General features: G+C 37.5%; 1 protein-coding gene and 1 long non-coding RNA gene across 5 annotated transcripts in view; one reads left to right on the top strand and one right to left on the bottom strand.

Annotated features, from left to right (window-relative positions):
• LOC131432575 (cartilage oligomeric matrix protein) overlaps positions 1–20,882 on the top strand; it is a 1,247,904-nt gene that overhangs the window by 654,160 nt on the left and 572,862 nt on the right. The gene's annotated exons all lie outside the window — the stretch shown is intronic.
• LOC131432577 (uncharacterized) lies at positions 3,044–3,826 on the bottom strand. The gene is made up of 3 exons (XR_009229902.1): positions 3,607–3,826; positions 3,316–3,542; positions 3,044–3,259 (listed from the first exon to the last, which is right to left on the bottom strand). It is a non-coding gene; the product is annotated as an uncharacterized LOC131432577 (long non-coding RNA).

The following is a 20,882-nucleotide window of genomic DNA, read 5'->3' as shown; positions in this document are numbered from 1 at the left end:
GGCGCCTTTTCCAATTCTCCTACCGTTGGTCTGCGCCCTGGAATCATTTCCAAGGCGCTCTTCCAAATTATCCATACAAGATGTTATTCAGTTAGATTGAAAATAAATATTGATTTGCGCCCTCAGAAGGATATTTTACTATAATCAAGATTACTTTCATCCTGCGCCCTGGAAGAAATTATGTGGGAGCCTTTTATTAATTCTCCTACCGTGAGTCTGCGCCCTGGAATCATTTCCAAGGCGCTCTTCCAAATTATCCATACAAGATGTTATTCAGTTAGATTGAAAATAAATAATGATTTGCGCCCTTAGAAGGATATTTCACTATAATCAAGATTACTTTCATCCTGCGCCCTGGAACAATTTATGTGGGCGCCTTTTTTAATTCTCCTACCATGAGTCTGCGCCCTGGAATCATTTCCAAGGCGCCCTTCCAAATTATCCATACAAGATGTTATTTATTTAGATTGAAAATAAATAATGATTTGCACCCTCAGAAGGATATTTCATTATAATCAAGATTACTTTAACCCTGCGCCCTGGGAGCAATCACCTTTTTCAATTGTATTATTATTTCTTTTGCACCCTTTAGGTTACTTGAATCAGTCATTACAAAATTTTCAAAAAAAAATTTTTCGGTTGCAGTTTCAAGAGCTGGTTAGTCACTGACTAACTGTGACTAACCGCAACTACAGCACTGCCATTAGAATGGTACTAGTTTCAGAAATAAAATGCATTAAGGCATACGTAAAAAAAGAGTTGTCTACCTGAAGTTATAGAGAAAACTGTAAACAGAAGACAACAAAAAAGATGGGATTTTTTACAATGGTCGTAAATATCTCTGAATTCAAAGCGATGACCTATATGTTTTTATACATCATTGGATTGCTAATAAAACCAGTTATGAATAGGGCTAAACTAGCAGTTTTTTTATATTCAAAAACATCTAAAAATAAATGACAAACACTAAAAAATTTCAAATTTTAGTTATTTTTACAAAATGCTTAGAAATTAAACCGGTGACATACTCTTTTTATACACTTAATTATTGTCATTAATTATTTGTAACAAATTAAACTCAATGTTCCTAAGGAGAATCTAAAAACAAACGGTATACATACAGAAATTTTCAAAACTTTTTGTCTTTCTCATATGCAAAGGTTATGCAATCACTGTGAAAACCGACTTTTGAACCGAGACCCGGAGGGCCGAGAGTCATATTCCGTTCGACTCAGTTCCTCGAGTACGTAAAATGTCTGTATATGTGTGTATATATGTATGTATGTAACATTTTTTTGTACTCACTTTTCTCAGAGATGGCTGAACCGATTTTCAAAAACATAGATTCAAATGGAAGGTCTTCTAATCCCGTATAAAGTTCCTGAATTTTATCCGAAGACGACTTCCGGTTCCGAAATTACAGGATAATATGCGCAAAAAAAAAGAAAATAAATGCACTAACTTTTCTCAGAGATAGCTGAACCGATTCTTACTAACTTAGATTCAAATGAAGGGTATAAATGTTTTATACAAAGTTCCTGAATTTCATTTCGATTCAACTTCCGGTTCCGGAATTACAAGGTGATTAGTATAAAAATTACAATTTCAAATTATTTCATCACTTTGCTCAGAGATGGCGTGGCAGATTTCACCAAAATTAGGTTCAGATGAAAGGTCTCATAGTCCTATATAAAACTCCAAAGTTCCATCAGAATGCGACTTCCGGTTCCGGAATTATAGGGCGAAGTCTGTTGAAAATTAGTACAGTCACTTAAAGTGGCGAAACAGAAAAACATAAAAGAAATTCTAAAGTAACCGCGTGACTATTCCAATCGGTAGTAATTATCAGTGGACAAATAGAATAAACCGGTTCTGGCTATTCCCAGTTTCCGATTCCGAAAGCACCGGAAAAAGTGTTCATTTATTCCAAAATGGATCTCACTCACTTTTCTCAGCTATGGATTGACAAATTTTCACAAATGAATATAAATTCAAATGAAAAGTCTCGTGGTCCCATATTGAATTCCTGAATTTCAGCCGACACCAATTCCGGACAACCGGTTGCGGAATTACAGGGTGAAGATTGTTAAAATACTTATACCGTTACTAAAAGCGCTAAGTAAAACACGTTAACTTATTTCTAAACTTACCTCAAAACTAGTTTAATCGATAGTCATTGTCAGTAGACGGCCAAACAAATTGATGTCGGCTTTTCTGATTCCCACTTTTCTCGAACCGCCTTCGATTGTACCGGATCCCGAACTTCTGTTTCGGAAGTACCTGCAATAGTGGAACTCACTTCGTTTTCTAGTAACAGAAGTTTCAGCTCGAGATGTGGTCTAAAAAGTTGGCACTTCGAAGTCAGATGTACTATATTCTTTGAATCTTCAAACCTATAAGAAGCAAAAGCAATCCGATACTAGAAGCATCGAGAACCAAAAGTTCGAAAGTTGTGCGATACGATACTTGCTGAGAATTCAATCTGTGTAATCGAGGACACCGAAATCTACGTGAAACGTTGCAAGCAAGATCCGAGATCTCGATTCAAGTAGAAAAAATGATAATAATTATTAAAATTATTTAAATTAAAAAAGGTAGTAAAGCCTGTTGTTTGTAGTATCTTCTCAAAAACAAAGTCCACAGAGTATAACGCGGTTTGGTATGAATGAAAAACAAGTTCGAACATGTAGTTCCCGCATTGGCTTGGCATCCAGACGGCTGGCTAAAGGCTACCAGCGGGGAAAATATGGCTGACAGCCTTTCTGGTGTCCGGCTGCCTCAACACTGCCAGATATACAACTCAAACGATGCAACCGTTTCCACCAGGATTTCGTTTTATCGGTTCTAAGGAAGACATGGTTGCCAGGTGCTGGCAGCCAGAGTGAAGATAACTGCAAGAAAACCGTTTTATTCTTCTCCTTCTTCCCTGTTTATTTAGATTTTGTATTCAATTTCGGATCTTTACTCATCGTAAACTTATATATTTACTTTACATTATTTTTATTCTTTAAATTTAATTTTAGTATTAAATTAAATCCCTCAGGAAGAGTGAGTTGCGCGAAATCGCTTCGAAGTAGGTTTGACATTCCTCCAACAGAAACCGCTCATCGGCAGCCGGGATTATTAGTGTGCTCACCTCGGCTTGGTTCTTCGATCCTGGAAGTGATAATCTGATCTGCCCTGAGATGTTTCCGGGTCGATTCACGTAATTCCGGCGTAACCTTTCCCAACAAGATTGGTAGACATTACCGAATACAATCTGCCAAGTATTAAAAGATTCATTTTCGTGTGGGAAAATACCATGATTATACTTACATCTTTTGCGTCCTGCAAAGCATTTGATACGCTGGACATAACAATTTCTGGGGTGGCCGGACGTGCCCCCGTTAAGCATGTGCGAACAGGTATGTTGCGTTGAACCGTCGAAAAAGTATCCAAATCTAGTGACGAAAGCAAATCACCTGAGTGACAAATCATGATAATTTCAACATCGAGTACTGTCGCTTTTTTTTCCTTTACTATCGAACGGGCTTCTGAAAAAACTATTTCAATAAATGAATGCCCATTAGCCAACAATAACAAACAATACAGAAGATAATATGTAACCTTGTTAGAGTTCGATTTGATCGGTAAATATGTACGTGCTTCTTTTTTGACGGAGGATTTTTGCTGGTGATCAAAGTTTTGGGAATCACATCACCCGTTTACAGCGCGGCCGGTCTCGAACTATAGTCGAAAAGTTTCGAATTCCAGATACGCGTATTTTTTAAACTTGAACGTTTACTGTACATAGCATCAGGGTAGCACTAGACTCTAGTAGTGCTTAATTGACTGGAATCAAGTTAGTTAGGTTATTCCGATCGATTGTGAAATTACCATTCTGTATTTCAAGCGAATAACTTATTTCTATAGAAGTAAATATGGAACAAATTACAGAGTGAAAATTTAATATTCTATCGCAATATTCTGAATGGAAATAGAAATTCCACATCCAATCGAATGTATAATTGAAATTAACTCACCCATTTTCCATCAACCGCAATCTGACATTTTCAGCGAAGATGAAAAAATAAAAACTCTTGGCTAACTAAGATACAGGCGACTATGTTTTCAAATTAGATTTGACTGCCGTCACTGAATCGGTCCTGGCAGACTTTTGGTACCCATGGCTGCTCAGGTAGCCAAAACGCCATGCGGGTTATTGCTACTTCCGAATTTAAGCATTTACTGCATACCGTATTGACACAGAGCCGGAAAAGCTGGCATAAGCATGCACAAAGCAAGAAACGTACTTACATCTGTAAAAATGCCACTTTTTTTATTTCTGTACTTCACTTTATCAGCAAACACACGAGTAGCAATCTCTAGAGCTACCTACCGAAAACATGTATAAATACTACAGTTTGTAGCATGTTTTGACAGGAACGTGATCCACACGCAGCATTTACTACCAAAATTCAAGCATGCTAAGTTTTATTCATACGACCCATTGACTAGCAAGCTATTTGTGCATCCCTTCATCACAACTGCTTTGATGAAGAGCGAAATATAAATCAAGCAATTTTTACAACAACGGCTAGAACCAAGGCCGGTGAAAGAGGTGGGTACGGTGGGTAGCACTACCCACCCGAAAATTCCAAAGGCGGGTAATTACCCACCTGAAATTTCGAACAAAAAAACAATGGAAATAATAGCATTTTTCATAATAATAAGAAAATTTTTATTGTTATTCGGAATAATAAATAAAATTATAGAATGCTAGTTCTCAAGGTAGAGCAAGGATGTGAAAATATACCGCAGAGAGGTGAGACGGGACAAGGATCATTTGAGCAGGCAAAAATCTTTTAGTAACTTAACTTTACCTTCCAGCAAAGGAGCCGAACTTAAGCATCTCATCAATGTGAATCACTCGGGTCTCTGAGATACCGGAAAATACCGATTAAGGTCTTTTACTCTTTACATTCCGAACCGGCAAAAGAAGAATGCAGTAGCAAGTAGAAAGTAACAACTTTTGGTAGCTTTGCCGGAATAGTAAATAGTAGAAGACCTTCATCGGAATTTTCCGGCAGTTGTTTAAGGTCGACTCCTCTTGTAAAAAGTGAAAGTTAAGTTACTAAAAGATTTCGAAATGATGAAATGAACATGGTCACATCTCACCTTCTATATCTTCACATGAAGAAAATCTCCCAAAGTCTTTTGACGTAGGGCTACGTTTTTTTTTAAATTCAATAATATAATATAATTTTAAGGCACACTGCTTAAGCTCTAAGCTTCCAAGGGTATTTTCTAATCTCAATTGACGACTAACTTAAAACTAGAATAGTACCATTAGGTACTGTCGTATCGGAGTCGCGGATTCTCGAAAACTCAACTTTCTGGTGGTTATCAGCAGTGGCCGGTGAATTGAATATAGCATGAGAGTCTACCAGATGTCGTTGGTAAATATCTATGTTGGCCGCATCTTTCAGTCCGTGTGGGTCCGCGGGAAAATCATCAGGCTGCAAAGACTCGGCGAGTGGCCTGCAGCCTGGTCATCGACTGGAGCGGTTCTCTGTTGTCGGTGATGGTGATGTTACTGAAGAGAATGAAAGAGAAGTAAATATTGTGGAAAACGAGGTAAAAAGGAAATGTGGGCACAGCATGTCTCAATACGACAGAGATCTAATCAGTTTCCATCGAGATGGTGAAAAGACGGGGGAAAGGAGAACGAAAAAGTTAGTGACAAATTGAAATTGAAAACAAATATTGGCAGTGATTTTGAAACCAAAACCTTAAACCTTAGATGCAAAATTTTGTTTTAAAACTTAGTATCGTAAACTCTTCTAACTTCTAATTTACGCGTTTCATGAAAAGTTTTATAGAATCAATATACTATTAAAAAAACGACTGCACTTTTTAGGGATAAATATTATTTCCATTAGAATAGAGAAATACTTCGAAATAGTGGGTCGTTCTCCGTCGTATGAAAAATTACCCACCTGGGTTTAACATGTTTCACCGGCCCTGGCTAGAACCAATGACTCGAAGCCATGGGAATCTTACTGCTTTCTGATTATGCGAAATAAACAGCAGAATAGTATACCACCAAAACTGTCACATTTGTTCCTAAAATATGAACCAATCAATTTAGATTTTTTTTCGTTGGCGAAAACTCTCAGGCATCATAGGAAACTTTTATGAAATTTCACATAATTTCTTGAGATCTTTTTGACACAAAATCAAACAATTTTTTTTCCTAAATAGTAGAAATGTTGGACAAATTCAAAATTGTAGTAGATATCAATTGAGTTTGTTTTATATGTATACAAAAATTATTTGGATCTATGTGTTCATTCTTTAGTACAGCACAAAAATCGAAGCCTCCAATTTTGAGTAAATTGTAAATAAATTGATTTCAAAATATAAAAAATTATATCATTCAATAACGTAACTGTTCTGCCTTGAAATTTTTAGGCAAAATATTTCCGCTGATAGAAATTGAATGTATTTCTTCCAATTTTTAGTTGTTTTGAAAGAATATATAATTTTAGTCATCAAAACAATCTTTTTGATAATGATACTAACAATTTATAGCAAAAAATGTACAAGTCATCGCTTTCATTTTTGATTTATATGTTGAAAATATTTTTTTTGCAATATTTGTCAATATTTATATTTACACTGTATATTTTCAGGTTGTTTTTTATGGAGCAAAAACGTCAGCTTAGCATAAATTGTAACTGGGTTGACTAGCAATCGAATAATGTATAAAAACATATAGGTCATCGCTTTGAATTCAGAGATATTTACGACCATTGTAAAAAATCCCATCTTTTTTGTTGTCTTCTGTTTACAGCTTTCTCCATAACTTTAGGTAGACAACTCTATTTTACGTATGTTTTAGTGCATTTTATTTCTGGAACTAGTACCATTCCAATGGTGAACAAATTTCGAAGATCGGTTGACTAACAACAAAGTTATGACGCGAGAAAGTTGAAGTTCTCAAAATTCTGTACTGTATTCGAACTGTACAAAATTCGAGGGTGTAAAATTTATTGAGATCCGTTGAAAAACAGCTGAGCTATGACAGCTCAAAGTTACCGTTCCAACTTTTATTGAGGCTTGGTGCTTCGCGTAACTTTTTGAGGCTTGGTATGAGGAGTGTTAAACCAGTTTCGCATCATTTGGCACTGCGAGCGGATGTGTCGGTATGTACGCAAAGCTAGTTTCAATTCAAGCAAGAACGATTGCATCAGCTGCTAATGGTTTGCATTGGAGAGAAAGAAAACAAGAAACGAAAAGTGGACAACATTATATAAAATCAGCCGTTCTAATGGCTCTAAATGTTATCTAAAGAACTATTAAGATTACTTCTTTGCAAATCGAATGTAGAAATCATCAGTTTAGTGAAAATCCAAAATAATTTGATTTGCTTCCTGCACTTTTCGCTGTGCAAAAATCGTTCGAGATAAATGTTCCGAACTGTGCTAAATATCGTTCACGGAAAGAAATCCGTTACTGCTGTTATGAATAGAAAATCATATCATTTTAACTTATCATGAAACCAAGAGCAATAACTCTTTTCCAATGAAAATCAATCATGGTTCGAAAAAGCGATACTTGAAGAATGCATTTATTTCAAAGCTCGTAACTCTAATTTTTTACCCGGATATCACTTCGAACCCTCTGCCTCAAGTGATGTGATAGATTAACACTCCTAATACCAAGCCTAAATAAGTTACACGAAGCACCAAGCCTCAAAAAAAGTTGGAACGGTAACTTTGAGCTATCATAGCTCAGTTGTTACTTCACCAATTAAATAAATTTTACACCCTCGAATTTTGTGAAGTTTGTAGATTATTTTAAGTACGAGTATATCATAATTGTTGTTCGTTTAGGAAAAACGAATGAAAATCTGATTTTTCCCGTTCCAAGTTTTTTTTTCAAGCTCATAATGTGCCCTATCTGCATTCATACGGCACCTGCATCGCGGATCGGATATTGAGAACTTCAAGTTTACCGAGTCATAACTTTGTTGTTAGCCAACCGATCTTCTAAATTTGTTCACCATTGTAAAGGTACTACTTTCAGGAATTTATAAATATATATGTATTAATCATATTTTTTCACATGTTTGTATATAACTCAAAAATTAAATCGATGACATGTACATTTTTTTGATTCAGAATATTGGAATCATTACCAGAAACAATGGATTGATGGCCAACATTATATATCCGTTCAAAGAATCTCAAGAAATTTGGTACAAATTTTGGTAACTAACCTAAAACTCTAAAAATAATCATATTTTTGTATTGGACAAAAGATCTAGGCAATTTTTATGCACAACCCACACCCAACTGATAACTACTAAAATTTTGATTTTGTTTTAGGTTTGCCGCAGAATCTCAAAAAATAGATTACCGATCGGAAATTTTAAAATTTCCGAGTTAAATTGCATTGCACAGTGGTCCGGATCCACGATTCAGTTGGACAAAAACATTTGTGGCTTAACCTTATACTTTAGAGCTATGATGTCTTCAAAACAAATGATCAGTGAAGATAAGACATATGTCGATGTACATTGTATTAGGGTGGCTCTTATTATTAAGGTGATCCAAAACTTATTTTCCGGATGTGTTGAGATAGAGGACTGCATTCTTCGGCAAAATTGTTGATAAACTTATATCGAGCAGCTTTGCTGAGAACAACATAGTAGTATCTGCAACGGTTTTAGTGTTACAGCTATTTTTAAAGAGCAACTTAGGGTGTTTCTCAAAAAATCAGATATTTTGCTTTTGCTTTTATATTTTTCTCTTTTCGTATTAGGGGCTGTCCAAAAAAGACGTCAAGCCGCAAGGAGGAGCGGAGTGTTTCACAAAACGTGACCTTTTATGACAGGGGGAATGGTGAGGGTTGTTGGAATGTGACGTCCAATATTTTCAATGAGCGCCTAATACCTAATTATGTTACTGGTTTGCCTATTTCCTGAAAAAATCTCCACAATAAACGTTTACATTCTATAGTGAAACGTGGATTTGTTGATGTAAAAGCTTCTTCTTGTAAATTCGGAAATGAATGATGCAGAAAATCATTTCTGTTGTGATCAGCAAAAGTGCACGGAGTGGCGAGTAAATTAGCGAAATTAATAAATTTTGCCTTATATGTATAAAAAAAGATGCCTTCACACGGTTTAACTTAATTTTGCATTGACAATTTTAGTTATTGTATATAAGTTTGGGGGCACCAATCGCTTGGAATTATGAATTATTTAACTTTCGGAAATCTAATGATAGGTAGAAAGCAGATGTGGATAATAACCGCACAAAGAATAAAAGAATTTCAAAAAGTTTGTTTGGTCGGTCATGAAAATATATTATTTTCCCCAAATCATGACTCGTTTTGCTCATTTCAAGAATCGAAACTTTGCCCGTGTAGAGAACTCCACAATTTGGTCCTTCTAAAAGGCAGAAATGAATCCTGTACAGCATCTTGATAGTTTCATTCAATGAAATGTGAAAATCCGAAATGAGATAATCGGCGTCAAAAATTGTTTAAAATTTTAGTAGTGAAAAAGGAGAAAGTTTCGCAATTCACACAATCGATCAACTATCAATTTGAATTCGAAAGTGTAAAGAAATCGTGTCAGTTTTATTCGTATTCACGAAATCCTGTTATGTCTCGGACATTACACAGCCGTATTTTTTTTTTTTGCTTTCGATTTTGATCTTTTAACCGTTAAATACGACCAAAACGATAGCAAATTAAGTAATCGATATATTCGAACAGCACAACATCGAATTGAGTTTTCTTTTTGATCTCACATTCTACTCGGAAGTTTATAATAAAGAAAAAGGAAATCTTGACAGCATTTTCTAGTGATAAAAAGCATAAGTAATATGAGAAAGGCATCATTACACCACTATAGTGCACTAAGTGGATTTAAAACTGTTTTGCCTTTCTCATACAATAGGGTTATGCAATCACTGTGAAAACCGACTTTCAAACCGAGGCCCGGAGGGCCGAGTGTTATATACCATTCGACTCAGTTCGTCGAGTACGCAAAATGTCTGTATGTGTATGCGTGTGTGTGTGTGTATGTGCGTATGTGTGTATGTAACGTTTTTTTGTACTGACATGTTTTTCGGAGATGGCTTAACCAATTGTAACAAACTAATATTCAAATGAAAGGTCCTGTGGTCCCATACAATATTCCTGAATATTATTTGGATCCGACTTCCGGTTCGGGAGCTATGGGGTAAAATGTGCTAAAAAAGAAAATATGTGTTCTAAAATTTCTCACAGATGGCGCGATCGATTTTCACAAACTTAGGTTCAAATGAAAGATCCTGTAGTCTCATACGTAATTCCTGAATTTCATGCGGATCCGACTTCCGGATAAGGAAATGTAGGGTAAAGTGGGTTAAAAATTGCATACCGTTACTGAAAATGTGGAAAAACCTTAAAAAAATGTCTAAATCGACCTCAAATCCATTCCAATTGATAGTTTTTATCAGTAGACAGTCAAACAAACCGATTTCAGTTATTCTCTTAAGAATCGAAGAAAATTATTTTTAAGAATACCACAGTATTTTATATGATAGTATGATTGATATGAGAAAGACATCATTACACCACTAGGTCTATTAAAACAGGTTTTTGATATTTATATTATTCAAAATTCTAAACCTACTTGTATTGTGTAAAGTGATTGTAATTTTTGTCCTACGCCTGTGGGATTGGCTTTGACTAGCACTAGCACATTGGTTGCCATTCGTTGGAATTTTTATCATACAATTCTTTTCGCTTTTTTGTTTGGACAGATTCTCCCGAGCCTGATGATAAAGTCGTTTAAATGTCGATCACATTTCGTAGTTCTCATAGTAGAGACCATCATTGTCGTATTTGTAAACAGAGTTTGGAATTTTCTTCCGCCTTTCGTATAATAACTCAAACGGCGTATAACCCGTTGAGGAATTTACAGTTGTGTTATATTCGAAACTGAAGAATGGGAGTAATTGGTCCCATGCTTTCGGTTCGTTACCTACTTATTGTCGTAGATAGGTTTTCAATTTCCTATTCGATCGTTCCACCAGGTTTGCTTGTGGATGATATGTACTAGTAGTAATCTTCTTAATTTCTAAAATTATACATACATTTTTCATAAGAGAGCTAATAAAGTTGGTTCCTTTATCAGTTATTAATTCGACGGGTATCCCATATATACATACATAATTATTTAGGAAAGTTTGCGCGACCGTGGCACTCTCTTGATTTTCCATCTGTGCTACAATTAAATATCTAGTCAGATCGTCTTGCATAACATTCTTGCATTCTGACTCAGGTAATACTACTAAAGCTTGCTTCATTTAGAATTGGAACAAACTTTTGCTCATATTGTGGCGCTCGCTGTGGTGGACGGATTTGGAAACTCTTGGCGCCCACGTGTCGGGAATTTTGTCAGCTTCACGTATGATTTTTGACATTCCGAAAATCGACTGTACTTTGTAAACAATCAACATGGAAGCCGAAAGAAGGAAAAAAATTGTGCACAGTTATTTGGAAAATCCATTGTGGTCTGCATCTAGGCTAGCTAAACAGCTGAAATTGTCCAGAAATACCGTATGGCGCGTTATCAAACGGTATAAGAAAACATTGACGACGAGTCGGAAGTCTCAAGCCGATCGTCGGAGTCGAACTGACGACCGGAAATTGCGTGGTAAGATTTTGAAGACGATTAAGAGGAATCCTAATCTGTCGGACCGTGATTTGGCCAGAAAATTCGGTGCTGCCCATAGTACCGTGAGGAGAACTCGACTCCGGGAAGGAATCAAGTCCTATCGAGCTAGCAAACAGCCAAATCGGACCATGAAACAGAATAGTGTGGTCAAAATTCGTGCTCGGAAACTATATGACCAGGTGCTGACCAAGTTCAACGGGTGTCTTCTGATGGACGATGAAACCTGTGTCAAGGCTGACTTCGGTCAAATCCCAGGTCAAAAATTTTACTTGGCAACGGCTCAGGGGGATGTTCCAGCCAAATTTAAATTTGTTTTTGCCGACAAATTTGCAAGAAAATTTATGATTTGGCCGGGCATTTGCAGCTGCGGCAAATAAACGAAAGTTTTCGTTACAAATAAGACAATGACATCGGAACTATACCAAAAAGAGTGTCTCCAAAAACGAATTTTGCCACGACCATCCTGTAATGTTTTGGCCAGATTTGGCAAGCTGTCATTACAGCAAAGCCGTTTAAGAATGGTATGCAGAGAAAGTGGTCCAGTTTGTTCCGAAAAACCTTAACCCACTCAACTGCCCCCAGTTCCGCCCTATTGAGAAATACTGGGCAATCATGAAGAGGAGACTCAAGGCAAAGGGAAACGTTGTCAAAGACATCAATCAGATGACGACCTGGTGGAATAAGATAGCTAAAACGATGGACGAAGAAGGTGTGCGCCGCCTACTGAGCCGTGTTACAGGAAAAATTCGAGAATCCCTTCAAAACCGTGACGAATAATTTTATCCGTATTTTTTCTTAAAAGTATGAAGAAAACGCTACATTTGTATAAAAAAAGATCTTGAATACAATAATAAATAACTGAAATACAGGCAATTGTCTTTGTTCCAATTCTATTTGAAGCAAGCTTTACAGTCTGTTACATAAGAGCGTGGTCACTAGGGTGGGACAAGGTTGTATGGGAAAAAGATGAAAATGTTTATTTTCTCGCTCCACCAAACTTTTCGTTTTCCTTTTGGGTCCCTAAAGCACCATGCAAAATTTTAGCCCGATCGGAGAAACTATATTTTCGCGCTCACGGTTTAAAGTTTGTATGGGATTTAGTATGGAGAAATTCACTTTTAACAAAAAAATCGGCTGGAGATCAACCTATGAACTCTAAAAATCGGCGCATATAATATTTTCGTAGGAAATTTAACGAGGAAGAAAACTTTAGAAGACCGCAAAACAGTCCGACATTTGTAGAAAAAGTTATTAAAGAAAAACAGACACAAGGTCTGAATAATGGCTCATTCCTTAATATATCTAGCACCACTGCTGCTAGTGAAAGTAACATGATGTGACTTCCCTTTAATGTGCTATAACGGTTGATCCGTTTTGTTTGATGTCTTCACGATAGTTACTCAGCAGAGTATGAAGATTATTTTTAAGTGACAAACCATGCTCCAAACCTTACAGTAAAGACACAAAAAGTCATGTAAATTGTGTGTGCATAAAAAAGTACCATCTATATCTTCTAAACTATAAGTGATAGAGAGTTTATATATTCCGCAAAGTTTTTGGATTTGAGTTTATCTAAAATATTGTAGAAGATTTCAAAAACCTATTTCTTCAAATTAAAAAGTTTGACTTTTTTGTGTCTTTACAGTGAGTTTTGGAACATGACTTGTCACTTAAAAATAATCCTCATACTCAGTTGAGAAACTTTTGTGAAGACATCAAACAACTAAAATCAACCGTTATAGCATAATAAAAGAAAGCACAATCATATTACCACCACTAGCAGCAGTGGTGCTAGATATATTAAGGAGTGAGCCATTGTTCGGACCTTGAGTCGGTTTTCCTTTAATAACTTTTTCTACAAATGTCGGATTGTTTTTCTGCCTTCTAAAGTTTTCCTGCACGATAAATTTCCTACGAAAATAACACATGGACTGATTTTTAGAGTTCACAGGTTGATCTCCAGCCGATTTTTTTGTTAAAAATGAATTTCTCCATACTAAATCCCATACAAACTTTAAACCGTGGGCGCGAAAATATAGTTTCTCCGATCGATCTAAAATTTTGCATGATGCTTATGGGACCCAAAAGGAACACGAAAAGTTTGGTGGAACTGATATCAATTTTTTGTCCCACCCTAGTGGTCACGTTTACTCGCGATCGGTAGAGTGGAATGGTGCGATTTTTTTTAACACAGAGGGGCAGTAGTATCCTTGATGCAATGAGAGAATAAGTCAGCTGACTATTGTTTACAATTCGATTTCAGCATCTTTCCAAAATGAGAACCGCGTAAAATACGCTCTTCGAAGTAGTTTTCTTGTGCTCGCACCCGAAAGTACACAAGCTGCCGCAGCGAAATACATGAAATTTCGAAGTTTCAAAAATTTCAGTAGATCAAATTTGATATCATTAATATTCATGCTTATTTCATATTCGTCGAAATACAAAAGTGCTCCAAAATCTTGTTTTTCTTCCCATCCAAAGTATAAGTTTTCTAATCCGTCCATGTGCCATGTAAAGACTCAGCCTGCTCGGGCAGTCTCTTTGAAAAATCTGTCACAACATTGTCTTTACCTTGTTTGTAGCGAATGTCCATTGTATCGTTAGGGTAGGTGAGATTTCTTATAAATGATATATTGAAATCAATGGTCTGTGGTCAGTGTATACAATAAATTTCTGATTATATATGAAATGTTTGAAACGGTCCGCTGCCCATACGATGGGAGTACCTCTCAGCCCCTACCCAAACGATCGAAAACTATGATTTGACCAGCACGCAAATTCAATCACCTCGACTGGTGATTGTAGGTCGAATGAATCGCTCTCTTGCTAATTACTATCTCGCCTATTCCGAAGCTGCTTACGATATTTATGCTTTCACTGAAAGCTGTTTTAATGATAACACGTTAGCCAAGCGGATTTTCGATAGTTCCTACTCCATGTACCGACAAGAAAGTAACGAAACTAACAGTTGCAAAACGAGCGGCGGAGGTATTTTGCCTGTCGCTCCAAATTCAATTCGCGCTTGATATCTTTCTCAAATTGAGGCAATGTTGAGCAAGTTTGGATTTCTCTTTTATTCTCACATTATACGTTATACATGTGTGTGCTTTACTTTCCGCCTGATCGCGTGAATGATTCTGACATGATTGAACAACACTTATGTTCACTTTTGGCGATATGCGATCGAATGAGGTTGAACGACAAAATCGTTATTTTGGGAGACTTTAATCAATCTGGCAATAAATGGATTCACGGCTCTTGTAAATATCTTCACCCAGACGCTACATCTTCTTCCAAAACGAATATTACATCACGACTCCTGGTCGATTACAATACTGCCGGGTTTGTTCAGCTGAACGATAACTACAACAGCGACAATCGGCTTCTGGGCCTATGTTTTGTCAGTTATGAATTATCGGATAAATGTTCCATAACCGTTGCAGCTTCTTCGCTAGTTAAAACTTGTCGCCATCACCCTCCTCTTCAAATCACTATACCAGAAGACACGCCCGTTGTTTCTACTGTCGTTGAACTGGAAAAAACTTATGTTCTAGTGGCGACTGCAACTCTGCTGCTATGTTATGGTCTCATGTAATCTCGTACTCCATCGATCAATTTATACCAAAAAAAATTCGTCGTGAACCGATACATCCCCCATGGGCAAATCTGACCTTGAAACGTTGTCACTAAACGGTCTGCATTAAGGAAATTATCTAAACGGCCTTCGCTTTAATTGCGATCTCACTATATCTTACTCAACAACCGCTATAAACGACTGAACATAATGTTATACGATGCTCACCTCCTTCGAGTACAAAATAATCCAAAAATCAACCCTAAAAGATTTTGGAACCATATGAACGAACAAAGGAAAGAATCAGGACTTACCGATCAGATGTTTCTTGATGACGTTGAATCTTCTACTATTTGCTACTCATTTCAACGACATCTTCATTTGCTACTTATTTCAACGACATTCCAGCAGTGTATACCCCAATGAAATTCTTTCGAGTAATCAGATCTCCAAAGCTATCATAAATGTTCCTAGCCGCTCTCCAACTAGTTTTCACCCTTTCATAACAACTGCTATGATTGAAAAAGCGTGTATTAAGATGAAATCGTCTTCCAAAGCTGCACCGTTAGATTATTAAAAAAGTGCTCAAAGAATCTTCTAATTGCACTGTCGTTGTTGTTCAATATTCCTCTTAGGTCCATTTCCAAATATTTGGAAAAAATCATTTATTTTCCCAGTTTTCAAGAAGGGAAGTAAAGTCGATGTATTCAATTATCGTGGTATAGCTGCACTATGTGCCGTATCTAAATTATTTGAAACTATAGTTCTGGATTTCTTGAAAAACAACAGCAACAACTACATTTCAGAAACTCAACACGGATTCATGCCGAAACGATCAACTGCAATAAACTTATTCTGCTACACTTCGTTTATAGTTCGATCTCTACAAGCACGCCTACAGGTTGATACAATCTACACTGATTTCTCTGCAGTCTTTGACAAAATAAACCTCCAAATAGTAGTAGCAACAGACTTGGTTTCAGTGGATCGTTGCTAAATTGGCTCGAGTCGTATCTAATTGGTCGCGAAATGTCTGTGAAGATCGGAGACTTCATTACAGTGCCTTTCGCAGTCAACTCTTGAGTCCCTCAAGGCAGTCACTTAGGACCATTTTTATTTTTACTCTACCTCAATGATCTCCACTTCATATTGAAATGCCACAAACTATCCTTCGTAGACGACTTCAAGCTACTTTAGAAGACACTATATATTTGCAGTCACAGTTAGACTTATTCACAAACTGGTGTCAGGATAATAGAATGGTTTTGAATGCCTCGAAGTGTTCCGTTTTGTCGTTTACTCGTAAACGCTCACTGATTACCTACGACTATAGCATCTCGCACAATATACTGAAACGTGAATCTTCCGTGAAAAATTTGGGTATTATTCTTGATTCCAAGCTGGACTTCAAAAGTCACATCGATTATGTGATTTCAAAGGCCTCTAAGCTCTTGGGTTTCGTCTTTCGTGTTACCAAGAGCTTTACTAATGTACACTGTCTTAAGGCATTATATTGTGCTCTTATACGTTCGACAGTAGAATATGCAGCTGTTATCTGGGACCTTAACTATCAAATCGACATTGCACGCATCGAAGCTATCAGCGTAAATTTGTTAGATTCGCTCTGCGCAACTTACCTTGGAGGGAACCCACTAATCTTCCTAGCTACGAAGATCGTTGTAAGCTGATTGACCTGGATCTGCTATCTGTTCGTAGAAATGTCTTTCAAGCCGTTTTTGTTGCTGATTTATTACAATCACGTGTCGATTATCCCGAACTTCTATAATTGATTAATCTGGACATTCATCGACGTAATCTACGCTCTCATCGTTTCTTGAGTTTACCCATTATGTGCAGAACATTCAATAGCTGCTCCAATGTTTTCGACTTTCATCTATCTCGGAATATGATCAAACTATTATTTCATTGTCACTCGTTAGATTAACTTTGGATCAGAATTTGTCTGTAACTGTTTGTATTTTTGTGCAACCATTACTAGGTCTTTCTCCCATCACCGTTGGAAACTAATCAGATTCGTTCGCTGATAGTAACCCTTTCGCTTCCCCTCTCATTTTCTTCGCTTTCTTTATTTCTATCGGGAACTAATCAGATTCGCTTGCAAATACTAGCCCGCTCGCACTTCCCTCTTTTCTCCGTCTTCCACCATCTTTTCGATCACTAATTAGATCTACTTACCGATTCTACCCTCGTCTTTCTCTACGTCTTCCATCATCTTTTCGATCACTAATTAGATCTACATGCCGATTCTAACCTCGTTTTTTCGCCCACGCTTACTTTCCACCCCACCCACCTGCCTTCATCATCCATTCACCTATCCATTTTTCTCTCATCTCCATTGGACTTTTCCCTGCTCTCAAAATAAACAAAATATAGTTCGGTCTAACCAACAGTGTGTCAGAAGTTAAAAAATTTCCCAAATCCTCAAAAGCTTTTTGACACTCTTCTGTCCAAGTAAACTTAACATTCTTTCGCAAGAGACCGTTCAATGGTTTACGTTTCTCTGCTATGTGAGGTATGAGAAGTTTACTGTTCCCGAGAATGACCGAAAACATTTAACTGGTTTTGGTGCAGCCATCTCTTTTATTGTTTTTATATTGTCTACCATAGGACGAATTCCTTCTTTGCCAATTACATGTCCTAAATATTTTATTTCATTTTTCAAAATATGGCATTCATCTGGTTCGACCTTCAAACTATGTCGGCGCAGAGCTTCAAAGACTTTGCATAAGTTATCGAAATGTTCTTTAATAGTGCAACCAAAAACAATTATGTCGTCTAAGTAGACTATAGCTTCCACGTCTTTTATTTCATACCGTACCGTATTTATCAATCCCTGAAAAGTGGATATACTGTTTCGTAAACCCATAGGCCTTCTTGTGAATTCAAAGTGACCTTTCGGAGTTGAAAACGCTGTCTTGGCTGCACCTTTTGAGTTAATTGGTACTTGGTAAAACCCTGACTTTAAATCAAAGGTAGAAAAATATTTGCTGTTTCCAAGATTTTATAAGATCACGTCAATTAGTGAAATTGGGTATGCAAATGGCTTTGTAACTAAATTTGAAGCCCTGACGTCAACCAAAATTCTGTATTTCTTGTTACCAAATTCATCGTAATTCTTTTGAACACATAGGACTGGTGCTTTCCACGTTTCCGTTTGTTAGGCCTTATGATACCATGCCTACGCATTTCTTCAATTTCTCAATTAATATGCTTCTTCGTAGCTTCTGGAAATCTGTATTGATGTTTATTGATAGACACATTTTAAGAGGTCTCAATTTCGTGCCCTGCCGCATCGGTGATAGTTAATTTATTCCTCTTCAGATAGAATACATCTCTATATGATGCTTAACTTTCTCTATCTTTTGATTCCTCATAAGAACTTCATAGCCCAGCTCTGTTGCCTGAAGTCTGCGTACTTTTCATTGTAATTGTCCAACTGCTCTTTAATTCTCATTATGCGCTTTTTGGAATTTTTTAATGGTTCATTGGATTCTTGCCGTAGAGTTTCTATATTCAAAACAACGTACTCGATTTTTTTTCGCCATTAGATTGTCTTTGATTTTAAGCCAATTTTCGGGTTTTATGTGCAGTAATATAGCTGCCGCTTCTTTTTTCATCTTCGATAATATTACGTAGATCAGATCGTCTCTCGACGTCTCTTCTGGGAATTGTTTTTTGAAATTTTTTTTTTTCAGATATATTTTATTAAGGCACAATCTGTTGAAGTTTATGATGCCAAGGGCTTGTCCCTGTGGGTCCTCAGGAAACACTCTTGAAGATCCGGCGTGTGTCCCTCATCGATGGGAGTGGTTCTTCGTGGTGGTGGTGATGGAAACATGGGAATCATTCTCGTGATTTCGAATCATTTCAAAGGTTGCCGTATTCTTTTGTGGGTCCGCGGTAAACACCCCCGGGTTACGAGAACCCGGCGGGTGGCCCGCATGTTGACTGGGGCGGCTTTCCGTGGGTGTTTATAATGATGTTGCCGAAGAGAATGAAAAAAAAAAAAAAAACATGGGGAAGTAAATGTTGTGGAAAACGGAGTGGAAAAAAGGGTATGGGAACGAATGACTAAAAACGACTAAGATCTAATTAGTTTACATCGAGATGGTGAAGAGACGGGGGAAGGGATATGCGAAAAAGTTAGTGACAGCAAGAAGATCTTGTTAGTTTCGATAGAGATGGTAGACAGGCAGGGGATCGGGAGAATCGAGCGGATGTTAGTGCCGAACCTGTAGGTGAAGATTATTCTTAACCTCGCCAAGGAAAGGAGAACTTTCTATGCCAGATGCAACGGATCACACTTGTATATTTATGTGTTTAAGGTACTTGTATATGAGCATCATATATGAAATATCCCGATTTGCCAACACATCTCGAACAGGTACATCAGGTGGTCTACCTCGGGCCCTGAGGGAGTCCTTCAATAAAGACCTGGCGTCAGTATACTCCACGCACGTCCACACGATATGCTCGATGTCCTGATAACCGTTACCACAAGCGCAGAGACCGCTCTCTGCGAGCCCAATACGCCGGAGATGCGCGTTGAATGTGTAGTGATTGGACATGAGCCGAGACATCACGCGAATGAAATCGCGACTCACGTTCATCCCCCTGAACCAAGGTTTCGTCGATACCCTAGGGATAATGGAATGCAGCCATCGTCCCAGTTCGCCATTGCTCCATGAAGTTTGCCAACTTTCGAGAGTTTTCTGACGAGAAATACTGAAAAATTCATTGAAGCCGATTGGTCTTTCATAAATATCACCTTCTAATGCGCCCACCTTAGCCAATGAGTCTGCCTTTTCATTGCCCGGAATGGAACAATGCGAAGGGACCCAGACTAACGATATTGAATAAGACCGTCCAGATAAAGTTCTCAAGTGTTCCCGTATTTTCCCCAGAAAATATGGGGGATACTTTCCTGGCTTCATTGCTCGGAGAGCTTCTATTGAGCTTAGACTGTCCGTGATGATGAAGTAATGGTCTTTGGGCAAGGTTTCAATGATCTCGAGGGTGTACTGAATGGCAGCTAATTCTGCGACGTAAACTGAAGCCGGATCATTGAGTTTGTACGAAGCGGTGATGTTCTGATTGAAGATACCGAAGCCTGTGGACTCGTTGATGTTTGATCCGTCAGTGTAAAACAATTTTTCACAGTTGACTGTTCTAAGTTTGTTATAAAAAATATTAGGGGCTACTTGAGGGCGTATGTGATCCGGAATTCCACGAATCTCTTCTTTCATGGATGTGTCAAAAAACACAGTAGAATCAGAAGTATCCAAGAAATGAGCACGGTTGGAAACAAACGAAGAAGGATTAATATTCTGAGCCATGTAATCAAAATACAAGGACATAAAACGGGTCTGAGAATTGAGCTCGACAAGCCTTTCGAAGTTTTCAATCACCATCGGATTTAAGATATCGCATCGGATTAGCAATCGATATGAGAGATCCCAGAATCGGTTTTTCAACGGTAAGACGCCCGCGAGCACTTCGAGACTCATCGTATGAGTCGACTGCATGCAACCTAAGGCAATACGCAAACAACGATACTGAATTCTTTCC

This window comes from Malaya genurostris, chromosome 2 (genome assembly GCF_030247185.1).
Source record: "Malaya genurostris strain Urasoe2022 chromosome 2, Malgen_1.1, whole genome shotgun sequence".
NCBI lineage: Eukaryota > Metazoa > Arthropoda > Insecta > Diptera > Culicidae > Malaya > Malaya genurostris.
The sequence above is the reverse complement of the archived record's forward strand: the minus strand, read 5'-3'. Positions and strand labels throughout refer to the sequence as shown.